The sequence below is a fragment of the Balaenoptera ricei genome, chromosome 12 (assembly GCF_028023285.1).
Source record: "Balaenoptera ricei isolate mBalRic1 chromosome 12, mBalRic1.hap2, whole genome shotgun sequence".
In the NCBI taxonomy this organism is placed as follows: Eukaryota; Metazoa; Chordata; class Mammalia; order Artiodactyla; family Balaenopteridae; genus Balaenoptera; species Balaenoptera ricei.
Window position 1 is genome coordinate 15,381,798 of NC_082650.1, and position 20,310 is coordinate 15,402,107.

General features: G+C 44.8%; 1 protein-coding gene across 4 annotated transcripts in view; it reads right to left on the bottom strand.

The window, feature by feature from the left end:
- Positions 1-20,310, bottom strand: part of MTHFD1L (methylenetetrahydrofolate dehydrogenase (NADP+ dependent) 1 like) — a 283,519-nt gene that overhangs the window by 47,215 nt on the left and 215,994 nt on the right. For 3 of the 4 annotated variants that reach the window (XR_009506127.1, XR_009506128.1, XR_009506129.1), the window contains exon 28: positions 15,800-15,915. The gene's annotated coding sequence lies outside the window, so the exon portion shown is untranslated. Of the gene's footprint in view, positions 1-15,648; positions 15,916-20,310 lie in introns of those variants that run through there. The other variant, XM_059940989.1, reaches the window with a different exon arrangement.

Consider the following 20,310-nt stretch of genomic DNA (forward strand, 5'->3'; position numbering starts at 1 on the left):
TTCACTCAAGGTTCCTGTGGTTTCCATCCTTCATCTGCAGGAAAACTACCTGGGCAGCTTGTTAACCCTAAAGTTTCCTGGCTTCTCACCCGGAGACTCTGATCGTGGGGCTCTAGGTTAATGTGAATCTGCATTTGTTAAAACAAAACAAGGCTTCCCTGTTGGCGCAGTGGTTAGGAATCCGCCTGCCAATGCAGGGGACACGGGTTCGAGCCCTGGTCTGGGAAGATCCCACATGCCGCGGGGCAACTGGGCCCGTGTGCCACAACTACTGAGCCTGCGCGTCTGGAGCCTGTGCTCCGCAACAAGAGAGGCCGCGATAGTGAGAGGCCCACGCACCGTGATGAAGAGTGGCCCCCGCTTGCCGCAAGTGGAGAAAGCCCTCGCACAGAAACGAAGACCCAACACAGCCAAAAATAAATAAATAAATAAATAAATTTATAAAAACAAAAAACACACAAAAAACAAAACCCAAGTGATTTGTGATGGAGACCCACTGACAGCAGGTGGTCAGCTACACATGGGCACAGCTGGACTCTTCGTTCTCCCTCTCCCCCCAGGTCTAATCGCAATCCTATTTTTAAAAAATTTTATTTATTTAATTTATTTATTTTTGGCTGCATTGGGTCTTCATTGCTGTGCGTGGGCTTTCTCTAGTTGCGGCGAGCGGGGGCTACTCTTAGTTGCGGTGCGCAGGCTTCTCATTGTGGTGGCTTCTCTTGTTGCGGAGCATGGGCTCTAGGTGCGTGGGCTTCAGTAGTTGTGGCACACAGGCTCAGTAGTTGTGGCACACGGGCTTAGTTGCTCCGCGGCATGTGGGATCTTCCCGGACCAGAGCTCGAACCCGTGTCCCCTGCATGGGCAGGTGGATTCTTAACCACTGTGCCACCAGGGAAGTCCCTTGCAATCCTATTTATTTTATCATCTTAATGTTTCTCAAGTATGTCCTCTTCTCTTCATTTCCAATGCAACTGGATGGATAAAGGCCAAATCCTTAGTCTATATTATGTCTGTATAATTGCCCAAATAGTGAGTGACTTTAGTGAGCGGCGGGGACACTATTAATAATTATGCCAAGAAATAGGCGAGACCTGGCCAAGCTGGATGTATACAAGCCCTCTGTGATCTGGCCCCTCCTTACCTCTCTGGAGTCCCCTAAAGACTCTCTTCCTGGGACCCCCAGCATTCCCCACTCCCACGGATGCCAGGCTCCCTGTACTACTTGAAATTCCTCACTGTGCCTTCCTCGCTCTTTTACCTCCAGGGCCTTGATCTGGCTGCTCTCTGCCATCTTCATACAGCTAAGTTCCCCTTTTCAGCCCTCAGCTTAGGTGTTATGTCCTTGCGAAATTTTCCCTGACCACCACCCTGCCCCTCAAGGTTGGGTTAGGGCACCCACCACATGCTCCCATAGTGTGATGCTCTGTACACCCAACTGTGGCCCTACTTTCCATAACTGTCTGTACTGGTCTATCCTCCCAGGAGGCTGGAAGCTCCTTTGAGACAGGGACTAGATTTTGTTCTTTACTACAGTTAGGGCTTAACTTGTTTAGTAGGAGGGCAAGACAATCACTCAACAAGTTTGGCTCAGAAAACAAAGGACACAATACCATTTCTTACTCCCCCAAATTTGTTCAACACTTACTGGGCATGCACTACTGGTATCTTGCTGGGTGCTGGGCACACAGATAAGAAGGTCCCTGTCCTCACCCAGTTCCCTCTCCAATCCAAAGTCATTTCTCTCTTGAGAATGACTGGGAATTCCCTGGCGGACCACTGGTTAGGACTCCGTGCTTCCACTGCATGGGGCACAGGTTCTATCCCTGGTCAGGGAACTAAGATTCCTGACAGCACGGCCAAAAAAAACCCCCAAAAAACAAAAACAAAAAAACCCAAAGTCATTCTCTCAAACACATTTGCATTTTAAAGGAGGGTTTTCTGTGCAGCCTTTGTCTTGATTGGAATTTCACCAGTTTTAATTTCCAGATTAAAGGGTGTAACTGAGTCACTTTAGACCCCTTTCAAGTGTGAAACATTTTTTTCCTTGTTGGCTAAACAAAATGGCCATAACAAAAAAGATAAGCATGGCGCCTCTGTTGCCTGAGGGCTGTCAAGTCTGTGTCCTTCACCTTCTGGACAAGTTACTTACACTCTCCATGCTTCAGTTTCCGCATCAGTAAAATGGGGATGAATAACTGTGCCTGGCACATAGTAAGTGCTCAATAAATATTACTATCAATAGATGGTGTGGTTCAAGGGCTGCATCTCTAACTAGGGGTGGGCATGGCAGGTTCCCAAACACGTGAAGCGGACAGTCAGGGTCCCCTGGAAACTGCAGTACAGTGTGCAGGCCACTCCTCATCTCTGTTCAGCTGTTGTAGAGAAACATCTGGAGGGTTAGGGCCAGCTGGAAACAGCCTTAGGCTTGGACAACAGCCACTCTCAAGTTTTGTCCCAACCAGAGCAATCTTGGCACTCAACTAGGGACAAAATAAATACAGATACAGCACGAGAGGCCGGGCATCGTGGGGAGAGCAGTGCAAGGAACATAGAGGACCCTTTTCATGTGAGATTTTCCCAAAGATTAAAGGAAACTTGATTAAAATTTCTTGTGGGGGCCCTTGATATCACCTGCCTGTCACTGTCAATCAAGAGTGACTAGTTGGTTAGTAGTGCTTGGTACACATTTCTTTCACGCCCAGAGCAAGAATAATTTTGACAGTAGGAGCTCCATTTAGTGGATGAGCAAAGTAGAGAATATTGCTACTGGAGTTGAATTTGCCCAGATGCCCCCATTAACTGTCAATTGGGTTTAGTTCAACCTGAATCTCTCCTACTGGGGAGGAACTTTCCAGCTGGGGAGGCACATTCACCAAGTGCCAGGTGACGGCTGGTGATCAAAGGCAGACAACAGACCTGGAGCATCTGCAGGGTGTATTTCTGACTTTTCAAACCCCTGTGATGCAGGAGCTTCTCTTACCCAAGGCTCCTCCCTGACCCTCCTCGCCATGATCAGAGTGGCCAGTTTTGAAGGGAGAGGGCATCAGTCTGATTCATTTTCCCTCCAGGGGATTTGAGTGCAGGCCCTGTACTGGGCATCTGGGTTACAGCTCTGAACAAGGCAGGGGCTCTTCCAGGTCTCTTGTTCCTCCCCTTCTTAGTTAGAAAGAGATGAGGATTAAATAACAGCTGCACAGGTATTGCAGACCTGGGCCTCTGCTTTTCCTGGAAGTGTGCCCGCCTAAGAGATGGCTGATGGGGCCAGCACCCAGGAGAGGAGCTGCCTGAGGGAGAGGCTGGTGAGATTCTGCCTGCCCCTCCTGACTTGGAGGTGTGGGACCCTGGTGTGTGTGTGTGTGTGTGTGTGTGTGTGTGTGTGCCTGGGGCTGACACACCTCACTGCTTACCCTTCAGCCCAGATGTGATTTCTCATGGAAACCTTTTCTGCCCATCCTCTGGGTTGGCTGCACCGCCTGCCTGACGCCCTCTGGGTCCCCTGGGCTCAGCCTGATGCGGTCCTGAGCACACGGTGCTCTAATTGCCAGCTTCCTGCCCATCTGCAGGCGTCTTGACATCCATGAAGCAGGATAAATAGTGCCTGGCATGTTCACCACTATTATCTCCAGCTTAGCACAGGCCTGGCTTATGACAGTCACTCATCAAATATCAGTTCCATAAAAAGAAGGAAAGGAGGAGGACGAGGAGGAGGTGAGGACTGAAGATAAGAGATGAAACTGGGACTCCATTTTGCTTTACCCATGATCACGGAGCTACCATTGAACAACCCCGGCTACTTCAAGAACGCAGGTTGGCTTTGAAGACCTAGGCTTTTATCCCAGTTTCCCCATCGATCTGCCGTTTGCCTTTGGGCAATTTAACATAACTTCTGGAGCTTCAATTTTTCAGCTTTCAAATGAGGATAATACTAGGAATTAATAAACATGTGGGCGTTTTGGGGTTTTTTTTTGCCGTGCTGTAGGGCAGGCGGGATCTTAGTTCCCTGACCAGGGATTGAACCCATGCCCCTTGCAGTGGAAGCACAGAGTCCTAACCACTGAACCGCCAGGGAATTCCCAATAAATGTGTGTTGAGGTTCAAATAAGGTGTTTGTAAAATAGCTATAAAACTTCAATATATGTTGTAAGCTGCAAAAAACCGTTTTTGTGTATAAGTATAGAATTAAGGGAACTTGATTAAAAATTTCCTAAGCCAAATTGGTAGCTGGGGGTAGAAGTTCCACGCATCACATAAAAGGTCTGGCCAAATGCACTTCTCCTTGCCTTTAACATTTTTTGCCTGGGTCACATTTATAGGTGTGGTGTTTGTGATACCCAAGGCATTAAGAGTCCAGGTTGCTCTATGAAAAGGGGGTGCAGGGAAGAGGAGGAGCCGTGATTCACTGGACTTCACCTCTCAGCCAGAGATGTGGGAAAACACATCCTGGACAGCCCTGAACTCCTCCCTTGTGAGCACTTTTAGCACCAAATTATAGGAACAATTTCATAAAAAGAAAAACAGATGACAGGATATCAACAACACGTACACATTTGGAACTCGAAGAATTTTATTTGCTCTTCAGCCCACTGTCCTCTGGTTTCTGGCCCCATCATGCAACAAAAACTGCTGTCACTGAAGTCAACTCTTCCCCGTCCCTCAGTATCTCTGGCTTCCAGAACGCCCCTCTCTCCTGTTTCTCCTCCCACCTCTCTGACCACCCTTCCTCAGGTCTCTGTGTGGGCTCTCCTTCTTCCCCTACCATGGAGGAGTTTCCCACAGTTCTGTGTTTACACTGGTTCTCACTCTCCACACTCTACCTCGCAGAGCTTTCCTTCCACGTAAACAGTTGCCACCTGTACTGGGTTGAAGAGCGTCACCCCCAAAGTCATTTCTTCCTGCAACTTCAGGATGTAACCTTATTTGGAAATAGGGTTGTTGTTGCTATAATTAGTTAAGATGATGTCATACAGGAGTATCGAGATTCCTTCTAAGAGGGAGGAAAGAGAGACAGACACACAGGGAGAACATCACGTGACAGTGAAGGTAGAGATTGGAGCTATGCGGCTTCAAGCCCAGGAACACTAAGGATGGCTGACCACACAGAAGGTAGAGGGGATCCCTCCTCCCCCCATCCCCCCTGAGCCATCAGAGAGAGAGAGCGTGACCTGCCACACCTTGATTCCAGACTTCTAGCCTTCGGAAATCAATGTGTCAGCAAGGCCAGTGTCTCTCTGAAGGTTTTAGGTGAGGATCCTTCTTTGCCTCTTCCTAGCTGGCAATCTTTGGCATTCCTTGGCCTGTAGGTGCATTACTCCAATCCAGTCTTGGCCTTCGTTGTCACGAGGTGTTCTCCCTGTGTGTCTGTACACCAGTCATATCGGATTAAAGACCACCCTCATCAGCCTGGCTTCATCTTAACTTGATTACATCTGCAGAGACCGTACTTCCAAATAAGGTCACATACATATGTTCCAGGTGGACATGAATTTGCGGGGGGAGACCCTATTTGACTTTTGACTGCAGTGACCCAGCACAGTGCCTTTTGATTGCAGATTCTTTCATATCTTTTTAAAAAATATTTCACTGAAGTATAGTTGATTTACAATGTTGTGTTAATTTCTGCTGTACAGCAAAGTGATTCAGTTATATATATATATATGTATATATATTCTTTTTCATATTCTTTTCATTATGGTTTGTCACAGCATACTGAATATAGTTCCCTGTGCTTTTTTGTATCTTTTGAACGTTGCCTATTAAATGTATTCCTAGCCACTCACTAGCCACTCCATGCCTATTCGATGAGTACGTTTTAACCTTATTTCATCGCAGAAGATTCAAAATCCCTAAAGCGAAGCACAACACCAATGGGGACCTCCCTGGCGGTCCAGTGGTTAAGACTCTGCACTCCCAATGCACGGGGCCCGGGTTCGAGCCCTGGTTGGGGAGCTAAGATCTCACATGGCCCAAAAAACACCACATCAAAAGCCAGGTGTTGAGCCCCAGCACCGCTTCCCCTTCCCTTTGAGCCATGATTGCAACAATTCCTGAGGCTATAAACCCTCTAAGGGCAGGGTTTTCTGCCCTTAGAAACTCTGTTTTCTTACCAACTGCAGTACCCAGGTCTTGGTACATGTTTGTTAAAGAATGGATATAGGGATGAAAAGGGATGAATATTTCCATTAGGCTTGAACGGGCTTTTGGAAATCATTTTGAGCACTGGCATATTTAGGCGTGAAGAATGGAAAATGAAAAGGTAATAACCTACATGTATATATGCTTTTGACAGTCATAAAGTCCTTTTGCATATGATTTAATCTGATCCTCCCACACTCTTGAGAGAGAAGCTGAGCCCCCAAAAAATCAAGATTCTTGCTCAAGTTTATGGGGCTAGTAATTGGCTGGTTAGAACCCAAATCTCCTTGCTACTGTTGGGCTTTTAGTCTTTCTGCTGAACCAACAAGTTTTGATGAAACACAGTCCTTCTTCCTCTACTCAACTCAGTCTATCAGGAAAGAAATTTCAGTGGGGAAGACCATTTTTCTCTTTGAAAATGAATAAAAGATACATATGAAAACAAGAAAGTAAAATTCCAATTTGATATGAGAAAAGCCAAGTGAAGGTTTTTTCCCGCGCTAGGCTAAAAGTTAACTTTAGAATACCTAAATATTAAACATTTAATATTTAAAGCACTTGCTTAAAAAAACTGGTCCTAAAATGCTCAGATCAGATTATTCCTAATTGTTATTATGCATCACATTTTAAACATTTCTATCTTCCTATTTCTTACTCATGACACACGGTCATCGTTGGTAACATTTTCTATGAAACTCCAAATACAAATAAATTTTTTCATCTGGATGGCCTATATCATGGGTTGGTACACTATGGTCTGTGGCCTGTTTTTGTATGGGCTGAGAGCTCAGAATGGTTATTACACTGATAAGAGTTGTAATAAGAACAAAGAATATGTGGCAGAGTATGTGGCTTGCAAAGCCTACATTTACAGAAAAAGTTTGCTGAGCCCTGGTCTATATTGATATTTTTATATTGTTGACCTGAAACAAACAGACTGGCAGATATTATGGGTTTATTCAGATTCAGTAGAGAATTGCAATTCAGTGTCTGCAGCCTTGAGCAAGTCCCCACAGGCAAGGGAAGGAGAAGGCTTTTATAGAGAGGAAAAGGAAGTTGGAAGGGCTGAAGTAAACAAAGAGCCCATGGCTCTTCATTGGCTGAGTCTTTGCCAGGAAAGAAGAGAAATCTTTCTTCTTCCTGTTGGGCTCTGTTACTGTCACAGAACGGGGGAGCGCCCCCTTCTGGTCTCCTGACAATTTAACTGAGGTTTCCATGATTTTAAAATCCTTGGGCTATATATCTGTATCTCTCTGCCCAATCTATCTCTTCCCTCCTTCATCCCACAAAGGGTTCTATGGAAGCAGAGGAACTCCCAAAGATTCTATAAGTCTTCTGCAAAATAAACTCCCTCAGCTGTATAGTCATAGTATCCGTAGCTTAAAAGCTGATAGAGAGAATAGAGAATTGAATAGTCTGCTGCATTCAATGCAAGATAACGAGAAATGATGAAAGGCATGGAGGATGAAAGCTGATATGGAAGAGCAACCTCAGCTAAGAAGGATGATTACAATTTATATAGAACTTCATATTTTCCAAGTGCATTTTAATTCCCTTTTATCAATTTTCCAATCTGTGTTACGTTAACTACAGAAAAATCACGAAAAAATAATAGTCTAAGTAGATGCTAGGCGGCGATCTGTCAGTGTAAAAATCTGTTTTCTGGTGCTATATTGATACAGATTTTAAATATTCCTGCTTTCTCTGAGAGGTGACTGAATTGAGTTCTGATATCTGTCATTGTTATGATTTCCTCCTCTGAGATTTGAAAATGGTCTTTAAGCTCTCAGGATCCCTCAGTTAAAGTGGAGATGCAAAAGGCTGGACGAGAGAAGGGCAGAACTGGAAGGGAAGGCAAATAGAAAAGAGGAGTTTTGTCCCAGATCTGGGCCTTCTACATTTGCTTTGTCCAAGACCCACCCAAAGCAGAGCTGACTTGGGGTGGGGGTGGGGTGCTGGGAGAAAGTGGAGGGGGAAGAGAGTGGGAGGAAAGCCACATACTTGAAACCTGGTGAAGCAGCCGAGGTTACAGGAATAAAAACACCAGAGGCATCTGCCTAGACACCAGTATTCAAGATGCTCCTTTGACCAAATGGATAAATCCTCCCAAATTTACGTACTCAATGCTCCCCAAAGACAGCTGCGGGCCATTTACTCCTCTGGCCCTTGGGAGGATAGGAGTATGCAGCACATCACTCAAGTAACAAAGACAGTGCGTGGTTTGCCACTTTGATGTGTTCCCTCCCCATCTCCTTAATTATTGGGTGGCTGGCTGCAAACAAGCCTTTATTTGCCAGGAGAGAAGAAGAGGAAAAGGTCGAAGTGTGAGAACCAGATCAATTACTCGCCTCAAGCTAATTCTTTTAACCGTGTGAGTAGCCCCATGTTTCTGGGAGAATTCCAGCATAGACAGAAGACTTCTCTATGGTTCTCTGTATTCGTTTGCTGAGGCTACCTTCTTAAAAACTTATCACAAACTAGGCAACTTAAACAGCAGAAGTGTATGGTCTCACAGTTCTGGAGGCTAGAAGTCCAAGATTAAGGTGTTGGCATGGCTGATTCCTTCTGAGGGCTGGGAGGGAAAGATCTGTTCCAGGCCCCTCTCCTGGGCTTGTAGATGGGCGTCTTCTTCCTGTGTCTCTTCATGGTGGCTTTCCTCTAAGTACATCTGTCTCCAAATTTCCCCTTTTTATAGGGACACTAGTCATACTGGATTAAAGCCCACCCCAGGACCACGTTTTAATTTGATTACCTCTGTGAAGCCCCATCTTCAAATAAGGTCACATTCTGAGGTACCGGGGTAGGGAGGTTAGTGCTTCAACATGTGAATGCTGGGGGGACACAATTCTACCCAAAACATCCTCCCACACTCCACTATTCACTTGCTGACTTTTCCAACCTTCTTGCCAATGTCCATGTTTTCCCTCACATCCCTGCCACCAGCTCTGTCTCTCTCCTTCCGTCCACAGGGATCACTGTGCCCTATGCACTGGGCTTTGAAAATCCGTTTCAGACTTTCTCTCCATGTCTATTTCGACCACCATCCTGGATGATTTCCACTGCATGTGGACAGCTGGTTCCACACCCAAACCCATCACTTCTTTGACATCCTCTACATCAAGGTGCTTGTCACCTTTGTTTCTTTTTAGCTCTGTAATCTGCTTCCCGGATGCAGTTTGGACCTTGGCAACCACATGAAGCTACTACGCCCCTCTGAAATCTCACAGATGCCAGACCATCAAGAATGCAGAAAATAAGAAAATACAGTTAATATCATTGGCCCTGTGATGAATGGATGCCAAATAGATACACCTGCTTAATCCAGGATGATGTCATGTCAAGATACCTTTTAAAAATAATTAATTAATTAATTAATTTTGGGGGGCTGTGTTGGGTCTTCATTGCTGCGCGTGGGCTTTCTCTAGTTGCAGTGAGCGGGGGCTACTCTTCGTTGTGGTGCACGGGCTTCTCACTGTGGTGGCTTCTCTTGTTGCGGAGCACGGGTTCTAGGCGCGTGGGCTTCAGTAGCTGTGGTGCATGGGCTTCAGTAGTTGTGGCACGCGGGCTCTAGAGCACAGGCTCAGTAGTTGTGGCGCATGGGCTTAGTTGCTCCGTGGCATGTGGGATCTTCCCGGACCAGGGCTCAAACCTGTGTCCCCTGCATTGGCAGGCGGATTCTTAACCACTGCGCCACCAGGAAAGTCCTCATGTCAAGATTCTGAACCCATCTGCAAAGACCCTTTCTCCAAATAAGGTCACATTCACAGGTCTGGGTAGACATGTCTTTTTTGGGGAGAGGGCGTTATTTAACCCCCTACCAGCGCCCTACTAAGTGAAGTTTCTTAGTTACTGTCTCCCACCCTCCTGGGCTACCTCCTTGTCATTTCTTGACTGGACTGTCATTAAACTGGCCTTCTTGCCCCATCTGCTCTTCTCTAGTCCATCCTCTGGGCAGCATCAAAACGATCTTTCTAAAATGTAAAACGGATCACATCACTCCTCTGCTTAAAAAAGCATGCTCCTAACAAGTGGGACTGCATTAGCACCATCATTCTGAGCGTTGCAGGAAACATGTTGTAAAGGAAACATTTGCAAGCTTTCAAAGTACAGAGCATTGGCTCCAGTTTGTAGATTAGAGCAATTTAAATGCATTCATCTGGATGAATCACCTCACACTCTAACCCCTGAATGAATGAATTAATATCCCATGCTCCAGGTTCTACCCAGCTGTTTTCTCTAACTGGATGCAAATTAAATAGGTATATTTAGTAAAGTGAATTTGGAAACTCCACAATCCCTCAGAGGAAACAAACTTTCCAACGTTCAATATGGCCAACTGCTTCCACTAGACCTGAGCATGCGATAATTTTCCTAAGTTTTCCACACTTCATCATAAATTGAGAACAAAGAACATGAGCTAGCACAGGATAAAGGAATGGAGAGCCCAGGCCTGGACCAAATTCACTTGAGATCATGCAAACCTGCTTTACTTTGGCAAATGCAAAAAATCAAGTTAAAATGAGCATTATTTTTAAAGATAGCTATATCTCAGTGCTCCTTATAAAATGTTACTCCTCAGGGATGCATTGGGAGTCACTTGCTGAACCACTTATATTTCCACAATCACTACACAGACCAAACTCCCAATGATTCATGAGCCTTCCTTATTGGAAAGCAAATAATATTAAAAAAAATACAGTTGTATCTCTGAAGCTCAGAGAATAAAGGTTTAAGACACAAATCAGAAAGTTTTAAAGTTATCACCAAGTTGAACCTTTCTCATTAGGCCTGTTCAAGGCAGCCCAGCCGGACACCCAGGCATGTGCCACTTGCAGGGATTGGACTGAACTCTTCATAGTGCACCTTTTTATTTATTTATTTATTTATTTATTTATTTATTTAATTTAATTTAATTTATTTATTTATGGCTGCGTTGGGTCTTTGTTGCTGTGCGCCGGCTTTCTCTAGTTGTGGAGGGCGGGGGCTACTCTTCGTTGCGGTGCATAGGTGTCTCATTGTGGTGGCTTCACACGGGCTTCAACAGTTGCAGCACACGGGCTCAGTAGTTGTGGCTCGCGGGCTAGAGTGCAGGCTCAGTAGTTGTGGCTCACAGGCTTAGTTGCTCCACATGTGGGATCTTCCTGGACCAGGGCTCGAACCCCTGTCTCCTGCACTGGCAGGCAGATTCTTAACCACTGTGCCACCAGGGAAGCCCCATAGTGCATCTTTATAGTTTGGCTTTTGCTCTGATTTATTAAGTTTCTTGAGATAGCAAGTCAAAGAAATTCAACTCAAATGGGTGTAACGTAAAGTGTGTTTTTACTGGCTCAGTAACTGAACAGCTTTAGTTGTAACTGAATCCAGGATGCCATCCGGATATTGTCCCTGTCTCCATCTTTCACCCTCTCTTCTGTTGGCTTCATTCTCAAGATGCCAGTCTCTAGGTGGTACCCTGGCAGTTCCAGGCTTACCTCCTACCAACTCAGCAACCTAAGTGGAAAAACTAGTACTTTGTTCCTTCAGAAACCCCACTCTCCAAAGTCTTAGGCTTGGCTTTCACAAGCCTAATTTAGGTCGCATTTCCAGCCCTAGTGATGAGAGCACAGTTCCATCTCTGTATTTTTACTCTCTGGTAGTACATGGGGAAGGAATTCATTTGTATGTAAATATATATATATAATATAGATATTCACATATATACACAAATGTATATATATATGAACATATATGTATATATACAAATGTATATATGTGTATATATATGTATACATACACAAATGTATATATGAATGTCTATATAATGTATATATATTTATACGTTATATATATACACATATATACTGATTCATATATATACATATATACATACATATAATTCACACATGCATATTCACATATATGTATATATACTCATTCATGTATATATATATGTTACCCTTTTTATTAGAAGACACAGCTTCTGAACTTTATCAATCTTCATGTGCTGATTCATATGAAGTTCTTTTTTTTTATTGGAGTATAATTGCTTTACAATGTTGTGTTAGTTTCTGCTGTACAGTGAAGTGAATCAGCTATATGTATATCTATATCCCCTCCCTCTCGGACCTCCCTCTCACCACCCCCATCCCACCCATCTAGGTCGTCACAGAGCACGGAGCTGAGCTCCCTGTGCTATACAGCAGGTTCCTACTAGCTATCTATTTTACACATTACGTAGTGTATTTATGTCAAACCTAATCTCCCAATTCGTCCCACCCTCCTCTTCCCCCCTCATGTCCACATGTCCGTTCTCTACATCTCTATTCCTGCCCTGCAAATAGGTTCATCTGTACCATTTTTTCTAGATTCCACAAATATGCGTTAGTATACAATATTTGTTTTTCTTTTTTTATAAATTTATTTTATTTATTTATCTTTGGCTGCATTGGGTCTTCATTTGCTGCCCACGGGCTTTTCTCTAGTTGCGGTGAGCGGGGGCTACTCTTCGTTGCGGTGCGTGGGCTTCTCATTGCTGTGGCTTCTCTTGTTGTAGAGCACTGGCTCTAGGTGCGTGGGCTTCAGTAGTTGTGGTGCCCGGCCTCAGCAGTTGTGGCTCGCAGGCTCTAGAGTGCAGGCTCAGTAGTTGTGGCGCACGGGCTTAGTTGCTCCGTGGCATGTGGGATCTTCCCAGACCAGGGCTTGAACCCATGTCCCCTGCATTGGCAGGCGGATTCTTAACCACTGGGCCACCAGGAAAATCCCAATATTTGTTTTTCTTTTTCTAGTTTACTGCACTCTGTATGACAGACTCTAGGTCCATACACATCTCTACAAATGACCCAATTTCATTCATTTTTATGGCTGAGTAATATTCTATTGTATATATGTACCACATCTTCTTTATCCATTCATCTGTAGTTGGACATTTAGATTGTTTCCATGTCTTGGCTATTGTAAATAGTGCTGCAATGAACATTGGGGTACATGTGTCCTTTTGAATTATGGTTTTCTCAGGGTATATGCCCAGCAGTGGGATTGCTGGGTCATATGGTAGTTCTATTTTTAGTTTTTTGTTTTTTTTTAATTTATTGATTTTATTTATTTATTTTTGGCTGTGTTGGGTCTTTGTTGCAGTGTGCGGGCTTCTTATTGCGGTGGCTTCTCTCGTTGTGGAGCACGGGCTCTAGGCGCGCGGGCTTCAGTAGTTGCGGCATGCGGGCTCAGTAGTTGTGGCGCATGGGCTTAGTTGCTCTGCCGCATGTGGGATCTTCCCGGACCAGGGCTCGAACCCGTGTCCCCTGCATTGGCAGGCGGATTCTCAACCACTGCGCCACCAGGGAAGCCCTATTTTTAGTTTTTTAAGGAACCTCCATACTGTTCTCCATAGTGACTGTATCAGTTTACATTCCTACCAACCGTGCAAGGGGGTTCCCTTTTCTCCACACGCTCTCCAGCATCTATTGTTTGTAGATTTTTTGATGATGGCCATTCTGACCGGTGTGAGGTGATACCTCTGTTATGAAGAAACCAAGTAATGACATTCAGGCTTATTTGTAATGAAAATGTACCATCACCATAGAGCTTCAGGGACTGATTTGCACCTCATGTACCTTAGCACTAGTCTGACTGTGAGCGGGCCATAAAGGTCAGTCCCCTCTGAAGGACCAAGACCTTCCCTTCCCTCCTCACTGCTTTAGGCCTGGTCTCTGCTAGAATCCCCCTCCCAACAGTCTGAAGTCTCTGACAGGCTGGCAAAGTAAACTTTGCCATTACCAGTTTTATTTTCTCAGCCCTAGAATGGAGAAGCCACCGGATACTGACCTATTGAGCATAATTTTTGTCTGTGTTTTGAAAGCTTAGAAATATGTTCTTTGGACAACACACCTGACCTAAAACTCCCAGCATAGCACTGTACACATGCACCCATATCCTCACCCTACCCGCACAAACCCCACCCTCAGTAGGCTATCCACACGCACTGTTTGCAAAGATCTGTTTTTAGGACTGAACCATTAACAAAATCTTATCTTCATCCTCATAGGCTTATTGGAGACATCTAAGAAAGGATATTTGAATGGAAAGATACCTCCAAATCCATCTCCTTTCCCGTTGGTTGATTAAACCCTTTCCTACCATTTCTTGAAGATGGTCAATCGGTTCTGTTTAAGCATTTCCCCTGTGAGAAAAGTCACTAGTTAGAGATTCCCCAGCCCCTTTCATTGTAGAAGAGTTTATATCATGAGAAAGTTCTCTCCTGTATTGATCTAAAGTTGCTGTCTGGGACTTCCCTGGCGGTCCAGTCGTTGAGACTCCGAGCTTCCACTGCAGGGGACACGGGTTCGATCCCTGGTTGGGGAGCTAAGATCCCGCATGCCAAAAAAAATAGATAAATAAATAAAATAAAGTTGCTGCCTCCCTAACGCCCGCCTCTTCAAAAGCAGCAAAGAAAGTTTTGAGGAACTCTTCGTGCCTCTTTCTAGTAATAGATCAGAGTTTGCACTTCAAACAATCTCTTGAGTGTCTCTTTACAAGTCAAAGGCTCATCACCTTTATTTCGGATCAGTAACAAGGCACGTGTCTGGAATGTGTATATGGTTTCGGTATAAACAGTCCCCACCCTCATGTATCAACCTGACAAAGTCTAGACTCAAGAGTTTGTTTCAAGAAGAAAAACAAGTCAGCTATGATAGAAAGAATCACCAGCCTATAAATTGTGCTGAGGTATGTTTATATAACTAGATTCGAGTTTAAATAAAGCAATTGAAGAGTAAACCTAACTACCAGTCATAGTTGTAAAAGCAACCTCAGCAGAGTTGGCTGAAAGGACAGGTTACATTTGCCTTGATCGTGCACATAAGCAAACACAGATTTCTAAGCTGATGGCCAGCACGTCAGGACATTGCTTCCAGGGGATAAGTGTCTTCATTACCATTCTCATCTTGAGAAACTGAAGTTCAAAGAGATGAATGACTGTTTCAAGTCAGACAGAGCCCTCATTTCAGGGGCCGGAGTACCTGTGACCACTCTGACCTCATCCAGGTGACGATCGCCAGCTGATTCATAGGAGCCTGTTGATTCAAGCCAGTACCCCAAAGCTACGTGCCGTCTCATGAGACAACAAGTCCACTTGGGGGTGCCCACACTCCCTGTGAACTGTCATCAGATTCTTAGAGATGTCTGTGTCATGTCCCTGTCCCCCCTCCCAGCCCATGGACCCCTAGAACTTCTGATCATAGCTCAGCCATCAGTCAAAGTTTCTAGAGAACCAGGGACATGATTTGCTCTGTGATTTTGATTTATGCTAAGGGCTAAGCAAAGACAGAAAAGGAGGACAGAGGGACCCGAGCAATATATTCAAGTGATACACTAAAAACAAGTCCGAAAAGAAGCTGTAGGAGGAAGTCTGTGGGGCTTATAAGCAAAATGAATGCTTTATATAATTTCATAGCCATGTGAGAAGTGTCATTTTAAGGCAAGCTGTTTTATGCTGTATGTGTATGATTACAAATACAAACTACATATCAAATGTATGTCTTTGAGACCTATAATCTATTAATATGAGACGCTGAAACGATTTGGGGTCCTCGCTGAATTTGTCATCAGAGAGAAACAAAGTGGACAGAAGGTACAGGCTGGTTGCTCAAAGATGCAGGTAAATGTCATTGTCCAGAGTGCTGACATATCTCACCTGGACCACTTTACTTAGCTCCCAGTTGGACTTGCCTCCCCTTTTCTCTAATCCATTCTCTCCAGGGCCTCGAGAGAAATCTTTCGTGAAAATACTTCTGTGGCTCCTCCGTGTCCCTGGAATAAAGACCACACTTTTAATATATCATTTAGGACTCTCTGAAATCTGGCCCTAACATTACCTTTCTAATCCTATCACCCACCATGTCACCGGACACCAAATATTCCCCAATTATGTGTCAGGATCCACCTAAGACTCTCCTGTTCATGAAATCTTTAAACCATGGTGCACTTTCCTACAGAAATCGGCTTTAAAGCAGAATTCTGTAAGGGCAGGTTGTATCTTCCAAAGATGGCCACCCCTCCATACGTATCCCGCTCTATATGCCCTTCTTACTGTGTGGCTGACATCCGTCCCATTGAGATGTGGGTCTGTGTTCATTCCCCTTAAGTCTGGGCATAGGCTTGTGACCACCTTGGTCAATGGAGTGCAGTGGAAGCAAAGCTGTGTGACTTCCAGGCTAGATCGTAACAAGGACAGAGCTTCTGTTTGGTTCCCTCTTGTGGGATGCTTGCCCTTGGATCCCAGCTGCCATATTGTGAGGAAGCCCAGGGCACACAGAGAGGCCATGGGTGGAGGTTCTAACCAACAGTCCCAGTCAGGCCCTCAGCTGGCAGCCAGCATTAATTGTCACACATGCGAGTGACCAAGCCCTCAGATGATTCCAGCTTACACCCCGAAAACCTTCCAGCTGAGGCTCCAGTCCTTGTGGAGCAGAGATAAATCTGTGTTCCTTCTGTGACCCACATGTCTGACCCACCGAAATTATGAGAGATAATTAAAAATAATTGTTGCTTTAAGTCACTAAGGTTTGGGTTAATTTGATATGTGGCCATAACTAACTAATACAGTGCAGTTTACTGGGTTTTACCCGTACCAGGTAACAGATTTTGGTTGTTGGTAGTTAGTATCCAATGCAGAAATTTTTTTGCGAAGGTACCACCAAAGGCCTTGGAATTATGGACTTTATAGGAAAAAAAGAGAATATTTGAATCTTAAGAATTAAAGGTGTGTGTGTGTGTGTTTGTGTGTTCAGTGTTTTAAGCACAAGTACATATGACAGAATACAAATGCTGGTCAGCAGAGTTCTGCTTACAGCCGTCAGTTCCTCTTCACTAAGCCGTGGTGAGGAGCTTTAGTCACTCAGGTGCTGGGGAGAAAGTCACGCTTGGGTTTACATTCCTGCTATTTGCACCTGAGCTGCTCCTCTATGGTGTCCTTGCGATTCTTTCTCCAGGCTGTTTGTTGTGGCATTGGTTGCTTCTTGTTTAAGGATCCCATTACTGTTTTCAGACCTGTCTCCGTGCCCGCAAGGATGATTGCTCAACTTGGCTTCAACTTCCAAAGCTTCATCCATTGATTTGCTCTGTTAGAGATCTGACTCATTCTTAATGTCTACGTAGTGTCATTGTACAGATCTTCCAATGATTTGTTGATGTTGTTGTTATCTAATTCCTAGGTTGATTTGCAATGATTTTCATCAACAAATGCAAATATGCCATGGTTTTGCAATATCCCACGGGCAGCCAATGTTCACTTGTACCGTTGCTGTCTTTTCTTGCTTTTTTCTCTATTTCTCTGTCCGAGGGTCACTGGTGACATGCAGACATGCCCCATGTGCTTCTTGCTAAGTGCCCTAATTAATGCTGTGGTTAACGGGGACGGAAACAATCATGGTTAAAACAGACTGGGAGAATATTTGAAGACCAGTGAATCTTCACTGCATAGCTGAGAGTCAGCTGTTGTCTGCTTCAGGGACCCGATTCTCAGGCAACCAACTCTTGATTGCATTATGAATACAAATATTCGTGGTGGAGGATAGGAGGAAACATAATCTAAATAGAATGCCTTTATTCTCATACATATTTTAATTATGCTGAAATAAGGAGGGATCTAATTTGGGGAGATTTCAATTACTTTAGGGCAAAAAAGTGAAACTTACTGTGGAGACCTGACTTTGCAGGAGCCAGCAGCCTGGCCAGCTTGCTGTCCTGCTTCCTGCCCGCCCTTCAGCCCACATTCTCAGGAGGCCGCAGCATGGTCACCAAGTGGAATAAGAAAGCACAGCAGAACCGGCTCCTGGCTGGACGTCGGTCTTATTTTCCAGGCTAATAGCTTTTCCAGGGAGAAAGCTTCGTGGTGGTTTGGCTCTGACGTTCTTCCTGCTGCAGTACTGAACAGCAGCTGAGAGCCTGGGCCCTGGGGTCCCCCAGACCTAAGTCCAAATCCCACTCGCTTGCTGTACGTGGACAAGTCACCGAACCTTCTAAGCCTCTGATTCTTCTCTCTCTCTCTCTCAGATGAGGATAATTATACCAGCCTCACGGGATACTGGTGAGGACTGAATGAGGTCATGCTGATAAAATGTGTAGCAGAGAGCCTGGCACATGGCACACCCTCAAGAAATACTAATCTTTGGCTATCAGAGCTGTAACGGACTATTCTTTTCAAATTTCTCCTATTACAAGTGAGGCAACTGAAGACCAGAAAGGTGAGATGACTTGCTCAAGGTCACATAACTAGCTAGAGTAGAATCTAGTAATCAGAACCAGAGCTTACCTAAACCCCAGACATAAAATGGATACAAATGAGGAGACAAATATGTATCAGTGAAAGCACTTAAAAATTGTTTTTAACGTGGCAAAGTATACATAACATGAAATTTACCATTTTAACCCTTTGTGAGTATAAAGTCCTGTGGCATTAAGTACAATTACAGTGTTGGGCAACCACCACCCCCTTCCATCTTCACAGCCTTTTCTGTCTTCCCAAACTGAAACTCTGCACCCATTAAACAATTGTTGATTTCCTTTTTAAAAAAGTTATATACATATTTTTTTAAATTACGTTTTTTGTTTGTTTTGTTTTTTGTTTTTTTACCCCTGCTGTATCAAATTCTCATTTCATAGCACACTTGCCCCACTGGTTCATGTAAGGTCCGTTAATGTACTTTTGAGTCAGAAAAAAAATATTTTGAATTGGGAAAATAAACTTCCAGGGTATCCTAGCATATAGTTATGACTTAAAAATCTCACAAGTTCCTCCTCTTCACCTTCAGCTATTATGCTTTCTGCTTTCTGCTCCCTGCCCCCGGGTTGCACGTGCTCTGCTCCGGGGGCAGGAGATGAGCCCTAAACTCTCTAGGGTTCCACTCTTTACAGTGTGTATTCTCACTCCAGCCACTGCCCTCCCTCCTCTCCAGGATGCTTCAGGCACTGTGGTCCCTTATCTAGAGTGTTCCGCACTGATGCCAAAGTAGTGATTAAGGGAAGCAAGGAATGTGCGCTCTCTTCCCAGGAAAGGTCTGAATCCTACACAACACATAGAGGAAAATAACAGCCTCCAACCAGCAATAGCAACTCCCACAGAGGAAAGCAATCGGGATGCAGTGACCGCCCAACTGTTAAAGCTAAATCTTTACTTCTCAAAACCAAACTCCTGCCGCTGGCTGCGCTCCTGGGAAACCAAAGCTGCAAAGGCTGAAGGGTCTGTTTATGTGAAATATGTTGTTCCCCTGCTGGCGCGCTCCCTCCCTCCCTCCCTAGACTGGGTTCATATCAGGCCTGACACCTTCAAAGCGGATGTTGATCCCGACCAACAATGTCCCAGTGGCCATTTTGGACACCTCCCTGTATGTCACTGGGGTCCGGAGTGGGAAGGTTGTTCAGAGGTTGAGAGCTAAAGGAAACAGAAGGTTAAGGTGCTTAAACTGGCAATGCATCCCAGCAGCATAAACCAACACAGTGCAAGTGATCAGAGCAAACAATTATCACAGCAAAAGACACTCGGTCTATTTGCCCACAGCTGTGATTCGCAGCTGCTGGGACCAGAGGCTTCCATGGGATCAGGCCGAGGGACCCCTGAGAATGACTTAGCCTGGGCTCCTCCTGCCGCCCCAAGGTGCCACTGCAGGCTCAGCTGGTGGAATGTTCAAGAAGGCTTCGTGCCTTTTCTCAACAACCAGGACTGAGTTTCATCATAAATCTTCAAGCCATGCTCTTCGGTTCCTCTCTTTGGAATTGTTAGTGCTTCTTAATCACTCTTCCCCTTTAAATCTCAATCACTCATTTAACAAAGCCCTGAATTCTGTCATGATAATATTAATAAGAACAATAGCTTAATGATGAGCACTGACTTTGCGCCAGCACTGTATTAAGCACATTACACTCCCCACACATTTTATCTTCACAACAACCCTGTGAAACAATTAGTGTCATTATTGTACCATATGGAAACTGATGCATTGTGATCATAAGCGATTTGCAGGGTCGCAGAAGCAGGAAGCAGAGAGCTGGACACAAGGCCAGGCTTCTCCAGGTCTGCCACTCTTTCTGGACCCATGTGCCTGAGAAGGGCATTTCCAGGCAGTGTGCACTGGTTACATTGGTCATGTCGGCGAAGTTCTACAAGACATTGAAAACTAGATCTTTATGTTGGGAGTAAATATCATT